Raw genomic sequence first — 17,670 nt, 5'->3', positions numbered from 1 at the left:
TTGGACACCGGGTGTAGACAGCGGGACTTAGGACGGACCCAGATCAAGTGGAAGTCAACAGGAGTTGGCTCTGGCCGGCACATTTGACACAAGTTTGGAGCTTCGTGGGACTGGCGTCCTATTACCGGTGGTTCATCTCAGGTTTTCCCGACATCGCTCGTCCCCTGCATGCTCTTACCAACAAAGATCAAAGGGGCTTTTTCTGGACAGACAATTGTCAGTCGGCATTTTAGCACCTTAAGGATAGACTTACTATAGCTCCGGTGTTGTGCTACCCTTGTACCGAGCATCGCTACATCTTGGACACTGACGCCAGCCACTGTACCTTTGGAGCCACTTCGTAGACCACTTCGTACACTACTTCAAGCACTACCTCTTTGGCAAGCGGTTTTACCTCAAAACCGACCACAGGTCCCTAAGACGGCTGTTCCAGTTCCGTGAGCCAGAAGGGCAGACGGCAAGCTGGATCCAGAGGCTTGGGTGCTACGAGCTCGACATCGAGCATCGAGCCGGAAAGAAGCACATCAACGCTAACGCTGTCTCCTTGGGGCCCAAGAGTGCTGCACGGGTGATGTTCCTTCTACCAACCAAGAATCTGACTTGTAGGAACAAGAATCCTCTATCGCTGGAGGAGCACAAAGAGAGACGTCCCTGGAGGGAGCCGTGCAAAGGCGGGAGGAACCAGACGATGAAAGGGAAGAGAATGATCCTGTTACACCGGACGGGCTCACTGAAATCTGGGACAGAGAAGAACTGGGAAAGGAACAGCAGAACCACCCTGAGCTCCGGACGGTCATGCAGTGGTTGCCAGAAGAGAATCCCTGACCCGGTTGGCGTGACGTCGCCGCGCTTGACGAGGCACCAAGTTCTGGTGGACAAAGTTAAAGACACTCCGTTTGGTGGAGGGCATCCTACAGATTGAGTGGGAACAACCTGCCGGTAGAGCACCAGAGAAGATGGTGGTGGTTCCAAGGGCGAAGGTCAAAGACGTTTTGAGATGACAGTAGACATGACAGTAGGACGTCAGGTCACTTAGGGATTAGCCGGACACTTGTTCAAGTAGAAGAATGGTGCCGAAATACGGGTGATTCACAAAAGTGCGCCTCCAAGAGTTTGAAACGCGTTGGCCAATCACAATGCGCGAAATCAGTCGACCTTTTCCAAACGCGCATTGGGTCAACCGATTTTGCGCATTGTAATTGGCCGACGCGTTGCAAACTCTTGGAGGCGCACTATTGTGAAACGACCGTATTGCTACGCCTGTGGATCGAAGAAGCCGCCGCGCTGCCCCTACAGGCCCCCTTCAACAATATGTGGTCGGCTCACCAATGGAGAGCACAGCGATCGACCTAACTGGCAGGCTACCGAAGAAGAGAGCAGGGAAAACAAGCATCATGATGGTGGTGGCCGACTATTTCACAAAATGGGTGGAGGCCTTTCCAATACCAGATCAGACATCGGAGACAGTGGCGAAAGTCCTTTTTGAGCAGGTTATCACGCGGTTCGGCACCCCTCGAGAGATCCATACGGATCAAGGAAGGAAGTCCGAGGCAGGGTTATTCCAAACGGTCAAGACGATGCTTATTTTGTTTGTCAGCGATGATAGGATGTTCACCTCCCGTATGTGATGATGGCATACCGATCCTCCCGGCATGAAAGCACCAAGCTGACACCAAACCTGCTCATGCTTGGAAGGGAGGTAGATCTGCCATTAGACCTGGTGGTCGGGCCCCCGGGAGACGGACAAGACGCAACTTTGGAAGTATATCAGTACGTGGACAACTTTCGGGACAGGATGGAGCGTGCCCATGAGTTTTGCCCGTCTCCACTTGCGAAGAAGCCTGATGTATTGGAAGCGGCAGTATGATTGCAATGCGAGTGGGGCTGGTAATGACCGGGACAGGCGGTGCACAGTGGGCCAGAATCGCCTCACAGTGTGCCAAAATTCAAAATCGAAACGAAATCTGCTTTTAAAATGATACAAGTGGCAACTATAAAAAAAAAAAAAAACACCGTGTTTTGATTTCTATGAAGGAGAAAGCAGTCAACTTGTTACTGCGTGCAGTTCTTACCTTTTACTAGCAAAATTAGAAAATAAAATTCAAAATGTAAACAATTGTAGATTCTGGAATTGTGATCAGTACATTTGACCCAAAACACACACCAAAAAGTGCATTTTTATTAAATTAGTGCGATAGTTAGGATTCCCGACAATTCCTGCCAAGATTTTAATTTCAACGATTTTCCCCAAGTCTAAGTTTTACGTTAATGCCATTTTTTGTTGCTAAAATTGGCTATACTGCGCGAAAGATGCGTTTTAATCCTCGCAGCAGACACTGGGTGATAAAATTCTCCACATTTTCCAAATATGGGCATAATTTTTTTTCAATGGGCCAATTAGGCCAAGCTTCCATGTAATCCTCACCCCTACTATACACAAGCCTGTAGACTCCCATTGGCCAGACCTAGCCACTCCGGAGTAAGGAGTGTTGAAAGACAAAAGCCAAGATGGTGTCTAATGCCTTTGTGCAGTAATTGGAGATCTTAGTGGCCAACTAAGTGCCGCAGATCCCTTTGTGTCAACCCCTCGTGCCGCTCAGACAGGTTGTACACAATCCCTGGCCATGTGAATGACTTATATCTTGTGCATGTACAGGCATGCCAGGGTTATTGACCTATAAGCACATGTGGTGATAAAATTCTCCACTTGGTTCCACCACGTAAATGTTTACTAGATCCTAAGTATTGACCCAAGAATAACAGATAACTGGATATAAACGGACATACACATTCTAAGATAAAATAAAATGGCCATCTAAGTCTCGTCTGGAACTCCAATTCACCATTTATGGGGATTAAAATTGCTTTGGGCTTGCAGGAGGGGGTTATTGACATTAACAAAACTGGATGGTATGAAAATCTCAAAGTGGATCCACCGCGTAAAGTTTTTGGTCTCCCGGCTCTAAGGGTTAAAGGCCCCATGTTTTCCGTTTTTAATGAATTGTACATGGTATTGTACTTACTTTCATTATAATCGTGCAAAAGTAAAAAGTCGCCCTTTTGTAATTGGAGCGATATTCATTCAATTTTTAAAACTTGTTTGAGGAAGAAAACATCCTAAAAAATATTGTTTCACCTGTATTTTATTTTTGGTAAGTTCTTATGGTGTCAAATACCACTGTGAACAGAAAATAAGTACAAATGCTGCCCTTAAAATGATCGAATTTGGCAACTTTGAAAAACGCGTAATGACTTTATGAATGAGAAAGCAGTCAACTTGTTACTGCGTGCAGTTCTTACCTATTAGTAACCAGAATACAAAATAAAATACAAAATGTTATTAAATATACCTTTTGGAAATGTTGTATATAATCACTAAATTTGACCCAAAACCACCAAAAATCCTTTTTGAGATAAAATTAGCACGATGTTTTGGATTCCCAGCGATTCTCACTAAGATTTTAATTTCAATCTTTTAACCCAAACCTAAGCATTTCGTTGATGCCAATTTTATTTGCTAGAATTTGCTATACTTATTGTAAATGCCCCATGTTCGTCGTTTTAATAAACTGTAAGGCCTATACATGGTATTAGACTGTACAGACCCTTAACATAAAAACGTGTGAAAGTAAAAAAGTATACCTTTTTAACGAAATAAACAGATAAAATGCTCCAATTGTGTGACTTTCTTCCGGCGATATTTCCAGACTTTTTTGTGTTCATGTTCATGGGACATATTTTAACTTATGCGTGGTACACTGTCTCTTCAATAAGCGTTGTTATATACACCACAGCCGGGCCCATGCTGCGCTGGACAACGTTAACATTGCGTACGCGTACGACGTCCAGGGTTTGGACTTCTGCTGCCGTAGCAAAACAAATTACAACAATGTTTTAATATTTTTACCTGATGGAGAAAGCAAAAATTTCGTTTACACATTCCTTGTGTCCAGAATTTCAAAGATGCTTGGTTTAGGAAAGGTAAATATGTCGATGGGCGAAGTGTTTAAAATAAATCGTAGATCTACGCTTCGTCGTGAACATCCTCAGTATACTGCACTGCTTGCTGTACGATGCCGTTTTAAAACTTCCTTTATACGCACGCGCTCCCATAGCAACTGTGTTGCGTACGCGTGCGTCAGTCTCACGCGAAGGTGGTTGAGCGCATGTGCAGTGCTGTATTGTTACAAGCTGCCGTATGACTGTTGTAAAATTGGCCAATCATTGCCTTCAATGGGGCTGAATCAATGCTGGTTCAGGGGCCATTTTTTTCGCTTATTCTTTGAAGCCGGTCTTAAAATCACCGTTAATACACCCCCACGTGATCGAGTCTTGACCAATCAAAAACCATCAACTCTCCAAGGTATTTATTAATGTACATTAAGTGTGTGCGCATTGTTATACGGCACTGAAGTGGAACACGCGCTGAAGTGTACCTTGTCGGGCATCTGGAAAGAAGTAAAGTAAGTGATTTTTGCTATTTTTTTCAAGATACCGACTTAAAGCAATTCCGACTTGAGTCAAGTCTACTAGACACGCGGAAACCGGACTGTACATATTTCATGCGTGCATATCTCAGCGTGTTAAATTAAGTGTAAGGATTGATAGCTGAAACCAAGTAAAACACTTTAGAAATGTGTTGTTTTGTTCAGATAGGTTCAACAATGTCAAGGAATTTCATTTAAGAATACTTGAGTATTTAAGTGTAAAGATGAATGTTTTGTAAGGGTTGGTGGTCATATTTGTTTGATAGTCTGCTAGTTGCAACACACACAGCCAAGGGTATGTAGGCATGGCAGCCATTGAAACCTGCAGCCTTGTTGACACAAAGTGATGTGCATTGTGTAAATGAACATTGTCCTTAGCTTAGGCCATGGGCTATTTACACAAGTGTAGGTTCAGCGTTATTTTTGTTTGCTCGGGAAATCTAATGTTATTTTGTTTATGTATGACGAAGTTGAACTAAAAAAGAGCTGATTTGTGGTAGCTTGAGTAAAAATGGTAACTCCAGCTGACATGCTAATCAGGATTTAATGTGAATTCCTGATGAGCTTGTCAGCTGGAGCTTACTCAAGCTACTGTGCATGAGTCGTGCTGGGTAATGCTAGTCGTGTCAGTCATGTCAGTGCAGTTCAGGTTCCATGTACTGTACAGTAATTTTTGGCATAGCTGTAGGCGACATTTGAACATGAATTTTGAAAGTGGTACGCATTTTCATGGTAGCCCACCTTCAAAAGTTACGTATGCACTATATTGCTCAGAGGGGAAAAGATTATACGTTGGGGTGTACATGATCAAACTCGTCAATAAGCTGTTTCATGGTAATATTCGCAATCTTTTTTTCATGGGAAAAAAAGAACACACATTGCCGCTAGACGCGGGCAGAATTTGGAATGAACTGATGATGATTTGGAAGTGCAAAAGTTTTCAATTGAAGAGGTGTACACAGCAACGTGCGTAAATTTGCCCTAAGAGCGGTTTATTGAACAATTCATTGAGTGGCTTATTGAGTAACTATTCACGAAGAACTATTAGGCCTAAGCTGTAACCTGCACATGGTCATGGCAGATCACGAGAAGCACGAACTGAGAGAGGATGTAAAAAAGGGCAGAACTGAAGAACACACTCTCAAAAAGATATGTAAAAAAGTACCTTTAAAACATAATTGAAAAATACATATTGAATAAGTAAGTCAGTCAGTTTACCTTAATTATGTAAAAACGTACTGCAATTACGTAAAACGTACTAAAACAAGGTAAAGCGTACACGCGGTGACGTGATACAGCTAGCACAGCATAAGTGAAGATGGAGTTCACCGTGACGTCTGTAACAACGAGGATGTGTGCCGCAGCTAATTTTGAAGGTAACATTTTCTAAAGCTCTTGTGATTGTTATATCGTCCCCAAGCCCCAACAATGCCTGGACACTTTGTAGATAAAAACCCCAGGATATTCTTAATATTAGTAGTGTTTAACTCGGCCACTGCGAGTATTATACAACTCGTACGTGAACTAACTCATAGCGAGACAACTCGTACATGTCGTACGCGGGCCAACTCGTACGCCAGCCAACTTGTATGCCGGCCAAAATTAGCCAATTTAAAGAAATTGAACGATACACCGTTCCCAGTACACATACAAGAATCGTCGACCACATATAATTTTGTATACAGGTTTAATTCTGTGTACGAGTTGGACCGCGTACGAATTTGTCCACGTACGAGCTGTGGAAAGAATGTTGCAACCTGACGCTGTTTTTTTCTTCATATATCACGATCATCTCAACAAAGATCAGTCATTGCAAAAATAATAATAAGACATAAATCTGGGACTGAGACACATTTCCAATGTTGTTAGTAAATACTTAATAATTTTCTAGACTCTCCTTTGACTTTGTATACAACCACTGAGGTAGCGTCAGGTTGCAACATTCTTTCCCGAGTTGTCCTGTATTCGGCCTATGTACACGTATACATTTATGCGTGCATACTCGCCGTGGCCGAGCTGTGGGCCATGGGTTATGCATCCTGTACTTTTGTATCTTATCTTGCAAAGTGTCCAAGAACTGCTATGGATTGGGGACAGTATAACAATCTTAAAGAGCTTGAGGAAAATGTTATCTTTAAAGACCTGTTGTCACAGACGTCATTGTTTCTTCAACTTATAGCTATATTCTTAGATATGCTGCACAGTTCGGGAGACGGGAAGGGAATAAATAAAATTAAAATGGAACAGGTCGTGTTTTGATGGGCTTCCATAGTTGTTTGCGTTTAGAAAACACAATTTTACATGATAATATAGTATTTTTTTCACATGAAAGTTATGTAGAATTTACTTAATTGTCTTTTACGTAAAAAATGTACATCAAGTAAACTTTTACACAACTGTCGAGAAACCTTTTACCCGACACGCATTATGTAACTTTGTACAAAATTGCAAGCGAGTTCGTATAGTACATATAAAACATGGTTAAATTTTACACAACTTGTGTATTTTTTTCTGAAAGTGCAGCAGAATGGTTAGAGTGAGTATCAAGAAGAAAGTAAGTAATCACAAACCAGTGACAAAGCTGAAGGCAAGCAACAAGCCATGCTGTTGCAGGAATCAGGTATTGGAGAGTCCTGTAGAGTATTGTAGAGAGGAAAGAAAGGTATCCAAACCAAATAGAAAGAAAATGAGAAGATTTGATCGAAGACAAGCATTCAATGGGATGAGGAATAAAGAAGACAGACATGTCAATTGTATGGGTTTTCCAAGGATGGTGTCTATGTTAGCAAGTAAATCAGTATCATGGCTCTGTCTAAAATGTGGAAGATGTACTTACATTGCGTGTTTGTTGTATGATCTTGGCATGCCTACAGATGTTAATTTATTTGAGGTAGTGTCTCAAAAATATTTTTTTGTTGCTTTATTATCATGTCTGTTTCGCCACCAGTAGCGGAATTGTAGAGGACATTACAGTGTTGTTAAAACGTTTATAACATAGACTTTCCAAGGGCAGCAAAATACTTAATTTTAGATACATTGGGTTGTAAATATATACAGCTTTCTACGTAATCAGTGATAAAACATGAAAGGCTGTTGTGAGTTTAGGAACATTGCAAGACGTCGACATAACACATCGCTCAGGAAAATCCGATAACTGTATTTACTTTTCATGTATTCTATGGTGATAGCGCCTTCTCGATTGAGATAGCTTTACTCTCAACAAAAAAATCAGAGCTATTGTGCGATACTGATATTTGCACAAGCTTCGCGCCAAAAAGCTGATATGTTTATTTCAATAGGACCTACTTGTAACAACTTGTTCTTGGGTAAGTGAAGCCTATGAAATCTCAATGAAAACTGCTATTAATACGCCAAACATTGTTTTGGCGTCATGTTGGACAGCTTAAACGATTCCACTTAAAACTAAATCATTTTACCAATAGTCATTTAACTAATAACTATAAAATAGTTTATAACGAAGCTTTTTTACGTATGCAAATGCATATGGCTCTTCAATATTGCACTGTCAGAATTTATCATGGACGAAAATTAGGTCGTTCCTTGTTTAACTTATAATTTTAAACTTCGTTTTCTTCGTTCAAGTTTTATCATCGAAAGACGAGGGAAGTACTCTTAATCTTTTGCCACAATATATTTCATGTTCCTGCAGGAATATTGAGCTTTATATTAGTGTACAAATTCTAGGACCCTAATCTTCTGATTCCGAGGACGTATTTCAAGCTGTCTCTATTCAATGAACAGTATGTGTGTCACATAATACACACATTATCAATAAATATGTTGTTTCTTACACGTCCGCAGAATGCGAAACAGTTTGCTGCTGGATTCACAACTAGCCTCAATTACGGCTCGATTATTTTCGGGGACACAAATACTGGCGAACAGGTTGCACCGCGCCTTTTCCATACCGGCGAACATGTACGGTCGGCGGTTTGGAAAAGGCGCGGTGCAACCTGTTCGCCAGTATGGAAGAAATGCGACGAATCGTGACCCCCGAATTCGTTATTGTGTGCTTCTCGCAAGAATAACACAAAAACGCCAAATTGTTCTAGAGGATGGTTGTGTGGATGTCTGTGTCTTACTTTTGAATGCACCTTTTAATTCAAATAATTTCGTTTAAAACGTGTTTTATAGCCCAATTTGGCGCATTCCATCCTGTAATGTCCTTTAAATAATATAAATTTGGTTATAATGATATAAAATCGGTTAAGATATGGCAATAATTCAGTATATGGTCATGGAATTAGAAATTAAAAAAAATGCTGCACAAGTTTCACATGTGTTTTTGAATCTGCCATGCTCTACTGTCTATTTTGGAATATACTGGCTATGTTCCGACTCGGGCAACACTAAGTGGGTCATAGGAAATTTCAGGTACATTTTAAGAGCTTCAAAATCACATTTCTCACATGAGCAAAATGGTTAAATTGTGTGTGAGTACATGGGTATTCACCGTGTGGACTTCCGAACAAAAGAGGTCCACCGTAACCAGGGTAGAGGAGACGTTTTGTGGACTTGGGCAAGTCCACACAGCGATTCCCCATTTCTGGAAAACAGGTTTAGAGGCATTTGGGGGTTAGGTCTATTTGTGGCAGAATAAAGAGAAACACTAAACGGAATCATAGAAAAAAATTGGATTGAAAGAGTTTTCAAAGTTTGAGAAAAAATAGGGTTTTTTTACTGGTTTTTCTTTACTACACGAAAGCAATGGAATGTCCACACTTGGTATGTAACGTAAACGTGGGTGCGTGCGTGTGTGTGGGTGTGCAAGACTAAAATTTTGTTTGGCCTTTCACAAACCACAAGCTCTTCTCCTGATGCCATACCATCCATTAACATTGACGGTATATCGAACACCCGGTTATTGATTGTACTAAATTCTTAGGCGTTGTGCTTAATGATCGCCTTACCTTGAGTGATCACTTTTCTTCAATTACCGAAACCGCTTCCCGCAATACTATCCAAGTTTCGCACCTTTCTTCCATCAAGTACTCTTCTCACCCTTTACAATACGCTCATTCTTCCGTAGTGCATCACTGCAATAATGGGCACAATCAGTACTAACCAACTACACTCCCTCCCTGTCGTGCCGTCGGACTTTGCACCCTCTCATGCACTCCCAACTACCACTCCTAACATACCATAAGTGTCCATGAAGTATTAAACGGGAGATATTTTTTTTTAAGGCCGAAGGTAACCGTAGAAAACTCTGGCATTTATGGCGTGCAAATACTCTTATAGGCTTTTTCGCAATCTTTGCGAAAAAGCCTTTCTTTTTGTTCTGATTTGTTGGGCTTTTCCGCAAAGTTGCGGAAAAGCCTTTCTTTCTGTTTTCATTTCTGGCTTTTCTGCATATTTGCGGAAAAGCCTTTCTTTTTGTTCTGGTTTTTCTTTCTTCTTCTGTTTGTTTCCAGGCAAATCTCTTTGACTTTGTACACTTTTTTTCAATGCCACTTCTGGCATTAATCTTTGTCATACATCATTCAAGGTCAGCATAGACATAATAGTCCCTATTAACCCCTTGCAATGACGTCACATAGCTACCACGTATTCATGTCGTCCGCTATTTTGGGAGTCAAATTACACACATTCTGTACACGCATGTACGTGACAGAACCGCTCAGTGGGCCAGAATCGCCTCAAAGTGTACCAAAATTTAAAAAAAAAAAAATGTGACATTTTCAAGTTTTTAAACTCTTTTGAGGAAGACAACATCCTGAAGAATATTTTACCATCCATATTATTTTTATTTTTTTGTAAGTTTTGGTAGTATCAAACCAAAAACCCCTGTGATCATAAAAAGTGCAAAATCTGCTCTGTAAATGATACAAGTGGCAACTTTGAAACACTGGTTTTGATTTACATGAAGGAGAAAGCAGTCAACTTGTTACTGTATGCAGTTCTTAGCCATTAGTAGCCAAATTAGAAAATAAAATTCAAAATGTAAAAAAGTGTACATTTTGGAAATTATGATCAGTAAAACACCAAAAAAATGCATTTATTTTTTATGTTATTGCTGCGATAGTTAGGATTCCCGCTGATTACCACCAAGATTTGTTACCCATTAGTAGCCAAATTAGAAAACACAATTCAAAATGTAAAAAAAAAATAAACATTTTGGAATTGATGTTCAGAAAATTTGAAACCCCCCCCCCCAAAAAAAAAACCCACAAAAAGTTAATTTTAAAATTCAATTAGTGCGAGTTAGAATTCCCGCCGATTATGCCAGGTTACTTTGCTAGAAATTGCTATAAAGCGTGTAAAAGGCGTTTTTAAATGTACGTACATATTATATAGCCTACTTTTAATTCAGATTTCCCGGCTAATTTAAAATATTTATCATTCGAATTCACCGTTTCTAATATTCAAATTCGTCCATCAACATCGATTTAGCGCACTTCCAACTGTTAATTTCGTCTTTTGTCAGACAATTAAGCACACGTTTTCGTCCCGGAGTAGGCCTATTCGATTTCGTCTCGTCGATGCCAAACCTTGTTATTCAGAAAACAATTTCACCTAATTGATTTATATAACACGAATTTGAATGCTGCCATTCGGCAACAGCTTAGACGAATTTGATCTGTAATGACGAATATTCGCGACCCTGTGACTAAAGTGGAGGAACAAATTTTGTAACTGAATGATAAATGACTAAATTGGTTTGTCAAAAGCGTGTTTTCTCTGACAAAATTGAATGTTACAGTTGTTGAATTTGAATGAAAACTGTTAAAATAGCTGGAAAACCTATATAACTACGTGTAAAAGTAAAAAGTCCTTTTTCTAATTGGAGCGATACTCATTAAGTTTTTAAAACTTGCGTAAGGAAGAAAACATTCAAAGTGTATTTTTTCACATGTATTTTATTTTTTGAAAGTTTTAAGGTGCCATATGCTCCTGTGTACAGGAAAACCACGAATGCTGCTCTTAAAAATAATGATCAAACTTTGAGAAACGCGTTATGACTTTTATGAAAGAGAAAGCAGTCAACTTGTTAGTGCATGCAGTTCTAACCCATTAGTAACTAAATAAGAAAATAAAATTCAAAATGTTATAAAATATGCATTTTGGAAATTATGATTTAGTACAGTAATTTAGACCCAACAAATCAAAATGTATTTTACGATAAAATTTGCGCAATAGTTTGGATTCCCTGGGATTCTTGCCAAAATTTAAATTTCAACCATTTTACCCGAGCCAAAGCTTTTTGTTGATGCCAACTAATTTTCTAGAACTTGCTATACTGCGTGTAAATGCCCCACGTTTGTCGTTTTTAATAAATTGTATATAGTACAGTACTGAGAGGTCATGTCCTAATAAATCAATGGAAATAGTTACCCAATTTTGGTTAATTATTATAGTTGTAAACATGTCTAGTTAACAATAAATTGTACGAGTTAAACATTTAATCTACCTGGTTATTTTGATTGGATACTGGATTCAACCAATTGATTCCATAGTCAATGTAGTATGAATCTGCCTCGTTATTACAATTAATATCTGCCTTAGCAAATCGGAAAACACTATTTTGATGACGTCATACAGATTTTAAAATGCTTTCATTGCTCTTTATGTGTCTGTAAACCCAATAAAGGTTTCAAAATCACTCTTCATCGAAGAAAGAACTCAGTGGCACCGAACCTGACGCCATCAACAGTCTGACTTCCTGGATCTCAGGTGGATTGAATTGACGATGCTCCAGCACCTCTTGGGGGTGCTGTTAGCCAACACGTGGCTCTTGGTGGTCCGTGGCAAGTCTGCCTTCCCTGACTCTTCCATCAACCCCAAACACATGCTACTTGCAGTTATTGGCAACGTAGTCGGGAATCTGGCCACTAATGCGTCTTTTGCTGCAGTCAGTTCGAGCTTGACTCAAGTCATCAAATCCTGTGAACCAATCTTCACCTTTGTTTTCACACTGCTGTTTTACAAAAACAGTGTCAACTTGTCCCGCCATGTGCTGTTCTCAATCATCGCCATGGTGGTGGGCACATGTCTGTTTATCTCAGGCGAGGTCTCCTACAATATCTGGGGAATTGGTGCTGCAGTTATCTCCAACATCGCATTCCCGATACGCAACATCTACCTGAAAATGCTGGGCGAGTATTGGGAGGGTCCTCTTCAGAAATGTGTAGTAATTTCCAACGTCAGCGTCTTGATTCTGCTTCCATTTGCAACGATGAGCATGAGCAGCTTAGGTAAACTACCTCAAGTGGAGAGTTGCACCTCTGCCACCTTCCACTTCATCTACAACGCCGCCACTATAACGGTGCTCCAAGCATACAGTCCCGTGGTACATGCTTTGTTGAACCTCATGAAGAGAATGTTTGTTATTCTGGTAAATATGCTTGTCTTCTCCACGCCGTTTACATTCTGGACAGTCACTGGTCTTTTGGTAATTTTAATTGGACATTACATTTATCAAGGAGGCCGGATTCCCATGAAGATGATTAAAATGAGGCAATATTTCTCTCTTACCATCCCAGTGCCTGAAGGTAGTGCAAGACTTGGACAACACAGGGGTTACAGGGAAGTTTCTAGTGTTACCAGAGATCTTTAAGAAGACTTCTCTGGAACGTTGGTTAGTCCGACATCCAATCCACAAGATACTGACAGGTGTTGACTTTGAAGATCACGTGTACGAGGCGGTGAGGTTAGCTCTGCTATGGCATCATGGTGGCATTCATTTCGATCCCTTGATCAAGCTAAGCGGGTTTACTGCCCCAGCAGATCAAGAGGCTTGGGTCAGTATTGAGACAAACCTCACAAAAACTATAACACACGGGATTCTTAGTGTGTCTCAGTTTCCAGCTCACAGTGGTTTCATAGCAAATCTTACCAAGGCGTTTTGCCGCCACTACACTCGGAATATTACCAACGCAAAGCCACGCTCGTTGCAGAAGTTTGATTTTCAGGCAGTGGTGAGTGATATGGACAGCCAATCCTGCATGTCTGGAGTCCCTAATTGTCCTACAGGCCTAGCAACCGACCTCGAGAGAATTTCTGTAGTTGACGCAAGAAGACGCCATTTTGGAACACTTACATATGCACGGCGAGTGAGTGGATCGGAGACGGCAAACCTGGGCGACCAGATACAAGGCTTCCCGGGGATACAGTTCTTACCTTTTGTTGACCGTTTTGTTGACATAGATAACTTTGATGAATCAAGAAAGGATAATCACACCCGTATGTTTCTAAACGCATGGTACGGGTATCATATGATGACTTGGCCGCCACCGCCAAACATCGAGCCCATCCTGCTGTCTTTGCATATTCACCGTATTGTAAAGCCGTTATTCACGACACAAGCCAAATACCTTCAAGCTAGAGCACCAATAGGATCTAGGGATACTAGCACATTGGAGTTCCTGAGGCAAATCAACGTTGATGCCTTCTTTTCTGGCTGTCTCACACTCCTCATCAAAACTCCAAATGTCCAGAAGAGGCATTCAGGCGAAATATTTCTTGACGTTAAGAAAGATTTCGTTTCCCTCCTTCCTTCGGATATTCAAAAGAGAGCAATTCGCATCACCCATCGCGGTATTGGTCACGGCAAGTCTACCATCAAGGAACGGTTTAAAGCGGCATACAACTTGATAGACAGATACTCTCGGGCACATGTTGTTATTACACAGCGTGTCCACTGCGCACTGCCCTGTGTTGCCATGGGAACACCGGTTATTTTCCTCAATTCCGATGACATGCCTGGGGGCAATGCAGCACGCGCCATCGTTTCTCCCCGTGTCACGGGACTTACGCCTCTCTTCCACACCATAGATGCCTACAACATGTCAGAAAAATCGATTGAACAGTGGCTACGTGATTTTAACTGGACGAAGCCCCCGCCAAACCCTGACGTCAGCTTGCGCATGCGCCTTCGAGCCACAGACTGGAATGTGATTCGACAGGATCAAGTTATGTACGATGGCGCTCGTAAATTTGGCCTGTTACCCCTCTCTGTTCCCGGTAAAGACATGGCAGCTCAATTGGTGTTCCATTTGATTATAAACAGTACCAGCAACCACACAAGCCTCAACTGGCCAAAATGGCGGACGATTGAATCGATATTTCATCATTATCCTCACGCCAGGGTTATCATTCATAGTGATAGCTTACAGCCAGGTCAATTTGATGTATTAACAGAGGCTGGTTACACTATTGAAGTACAGACACTTAGGACAAGCATCGATACTGCCCTGTTCAAAAATAAAACGGATGTACAGAATCTACAGAGATATGGATCCGGGTTAAACAAAGAAGTTTTTGCACAATTGGCCGTACTTTTCAACTGGGGTGGGGTATATATTGACGCAGACGTTATCCTCTTACGAAAACTTAATAACTGGATGACAAATGCTCTAGTTTGGGGAAGTGAGGAGCAGAATGCGTTCGATCTTTCTTTTATGAAGTTTGAGAGAGGTCATCCGTTCTTAGAGAATGCACTCCTGAAAAGTTTAGAATGGCAAGCATCCCCACCAGATGAGCATGGTTCCAAATTTCGTGCATTTTTGTTTCAAACCTGGTCTGACTACTTTAAACGTAGTGTGAAAGTGTTGAGGCATAAAGCTACCTTCAAGCAGTTTAATGCCCAAAACGCAGAGGAGTGTTTAAAGAGCTCATCCGGACCTGTTTTTGAATCCAATATGAAACGAGTTCAACGGGGAGTGTATTTCGCAAAGGTTACGGGGTTAACCAACCTTGGCAAACTTCGGAATGGAACTATTTGCAAGTATTTGTTCAACTCGTTTTGTGTTCTGTGTAATAATGTGTACTAACGGCTGTCAAGACAATCTAGAATGTGCAGTGAAATGAAGTCACGTTCACTTTATGCGAACACCAAGAAAACTAAACGTTTGAGCTGTCTAGAAACGGACTTTTTGCTTTTTACCTAGTGGGTCTTTTATAGTCGCCCATTTGAAATGAATATTTATTAGGAATACATTTTGTGCAACTTTCACCTCCTCTTAAAAGTATGAAAGCTATTTGACAACTTTTTTGGGGGGGGGGGAATTTATAGTGCACTTCTTGAAACATTTAAATTGTACATGCTTTTCTGGACAACTGATTGCGATATTGCCGTGATGTTATTTTAGAAAGACACTGTTTTTCTCTTTTTCAGAAAGACACTGTTCATTTTAGGGGTTTTCTGTTTAAATGTGAACCCAAAAATCTGCTCATGGAGAACATTTGTGATAAACCTTTGCTCACTGGATTACTGCCATGTACTTACACAACAACAAATCACCAAAAAAAAAAAAAACTTACTGCAGCAAAATATCCAAATTTCTGATAATTTTTTGTGCTAAAATATAGCTGTAACATTGAGGTTTGTGCGTGAAATGACATCACACTTTTGCTCATGAAAGTGGAAGTTCGCGTTAGCATAAAAACCGAAAAGGCACCAAAATACACTAGAAAATGACAAAACGAAAATTGAAATAAGCTTAAATTGGACAAATGGTACGTTTTCAAGTACTGCATTAAAACAATTATATTGCATGGGCCTTTTAAAATCTATAAAATTAGCCAAGGGCGTATTATTTCTTTTGGATGAAAAAAAAAACAATACAAATAATTTATTTTTAAGCCTAGAAAACAGAGTTCTTTATCAGTGTGCTTTGCTTCGCAAATTATTTAACAGGTGTTTTTGAAAAAAAATCTGCTGTTATTTTCTAGACTAGGCTTAAAGGTTATGTATGGGTCATTCCATGTCAGACCAACGCACTTTTTTACCTCATGTCTTCCGATTTTGATAAAAATTGCTGTGCTTGTAGGTCCTAATGAGCAATGAATACACACCAATTTTTTGCCCGATCCGACCTACCATGTGGTCAGGGCAGAAGCCACAAAAAATGGCATTTTTAGAGTAAAATACCACCCTTTTGGTATAAATATGTCAAAACTATGGCAATTTTCATCCAATATGTGAATTTGGTATTAAAATAATGAGGATTGCATGCTCAAATCACTTCTTTTGTCAAAATTAAATTTTGTGAAAAGTAGGTCACGTGACCTTTAATATGCTATCGTGACCTTTGACCCAATTTTTGTAATAATGTATCATTCCAGAAATCAACGAAATAAAAATAACTTGCTAGAACATGTCTTCCTCTATCAGAATCTACTAAAAATCAGTTGGGGTCTTCAAAATTTACAACTTTATGGCTACTTTTGTATAGTTGGTAGGTTACAAATGAGTCAATTTAAAGACTTTACATAAGAAATACACCAACACAACTTACTAATGGGTCATTCCATGTCAGACCAACGCACTTTTTTACCTCATGTCTTCCGATTTTGATAAAAATTGCTGTGCTTGTAGGTCCTTATGAGCAATGAATACACACCAATTTTTAGCCCGATCCGACCTACCATGTGGTCAGGGCAGAAGCCACAAAAAATTGGCATTTTTAGAGTAAAATACCACCCTTTTGGTATAAATATGTCAAAACTATGGCAATTTTCATCGAATATATGTGGATTTGTTATTAAAATAATGAGGATTGCATGCTCAAAGCACTTCTTTTGTCAAAATTAAATTTTGTGAAAAGTAGGTCACATGACCTTTAATATGCTATCGTGACCTTTGACCCATTTTTTGTAATAATGTATCATTCCAAAAATCAACGAAATAAAAATAACTTGCTAGAGCATGTCTTCCTCTATCAGAATCTACTAAAAATCAGTTGGGGTCTTCCAAATTTACAACTTTATGACTATTTTTGTACAGTTGGTAGGTTACAAATGAGTCAATTTATAGACTTTACATAAGAAATTCACCAACACAACTTACTATTCTGTTTCTAAAGTTACTAAAATATATCTTGGTTTGTGAATTTCTCATTCTGAGGGCTGATGAGGTCTAACCCGACTCATAGTGTAAATTATCAGCAGTGGCGCACCCAGGATTTGGCTTTTGGTGGGGGGGGGGCGGGGGGTCATAAATCGTTTTTTGTTCAAATTTCTGTAAAATATTGGACCAACAAAAACTAGAATAAAATCAAACAAACAAATTGACAATGTTGGGGGTGGGTTCCAGGCCCCCCCCCCCCCCTCCTGGGTGCCACTGATAATTAGTTATCCCACGAGCGCGCTTGGAATATGAAATAATGCAATGCTGCTGTGACCAATATGCCACTCGATGCACTACATAATTCTGTGTTCC

At 40.1% G+C, this 17,670-nt stretch overlaps 1 pseudogene; it reads left to right on the top strand.

The window, feature by feature from the left end:
* The first annotated feature begins 1,630 nt into the window (after positions 1 to 1,630).
* LOC119741408 lies at positions 1,631 to 16,198 on the top strand (annotated as a pseudogene).
* Positions 16,199 to 17,670: the final 1,472 nt, after the last annotated feature.

The sequence above is a fragment of the Patiria miniata genome, unplaced genomic scaffold, assembly GCF_015706575.1.
Source record: "Patiria miniata isolate m_02_andy unplaced genomic scaffold, ASM1570657v1 HiC_scaffold_5, whole genome shotgun sequence".
Classification (NCBI taxonomy): domain Eukaryota; kingdom Metazoa; phylum Echinodermata; class Asteroidea; order Valvatida; family Asterinidae; genus Patiria; species Patiria miniata.
Note: the sequence above shows the minus strand (reverse complement) of the source record. Positions and strands in the feature narration are given on the sequence as shown.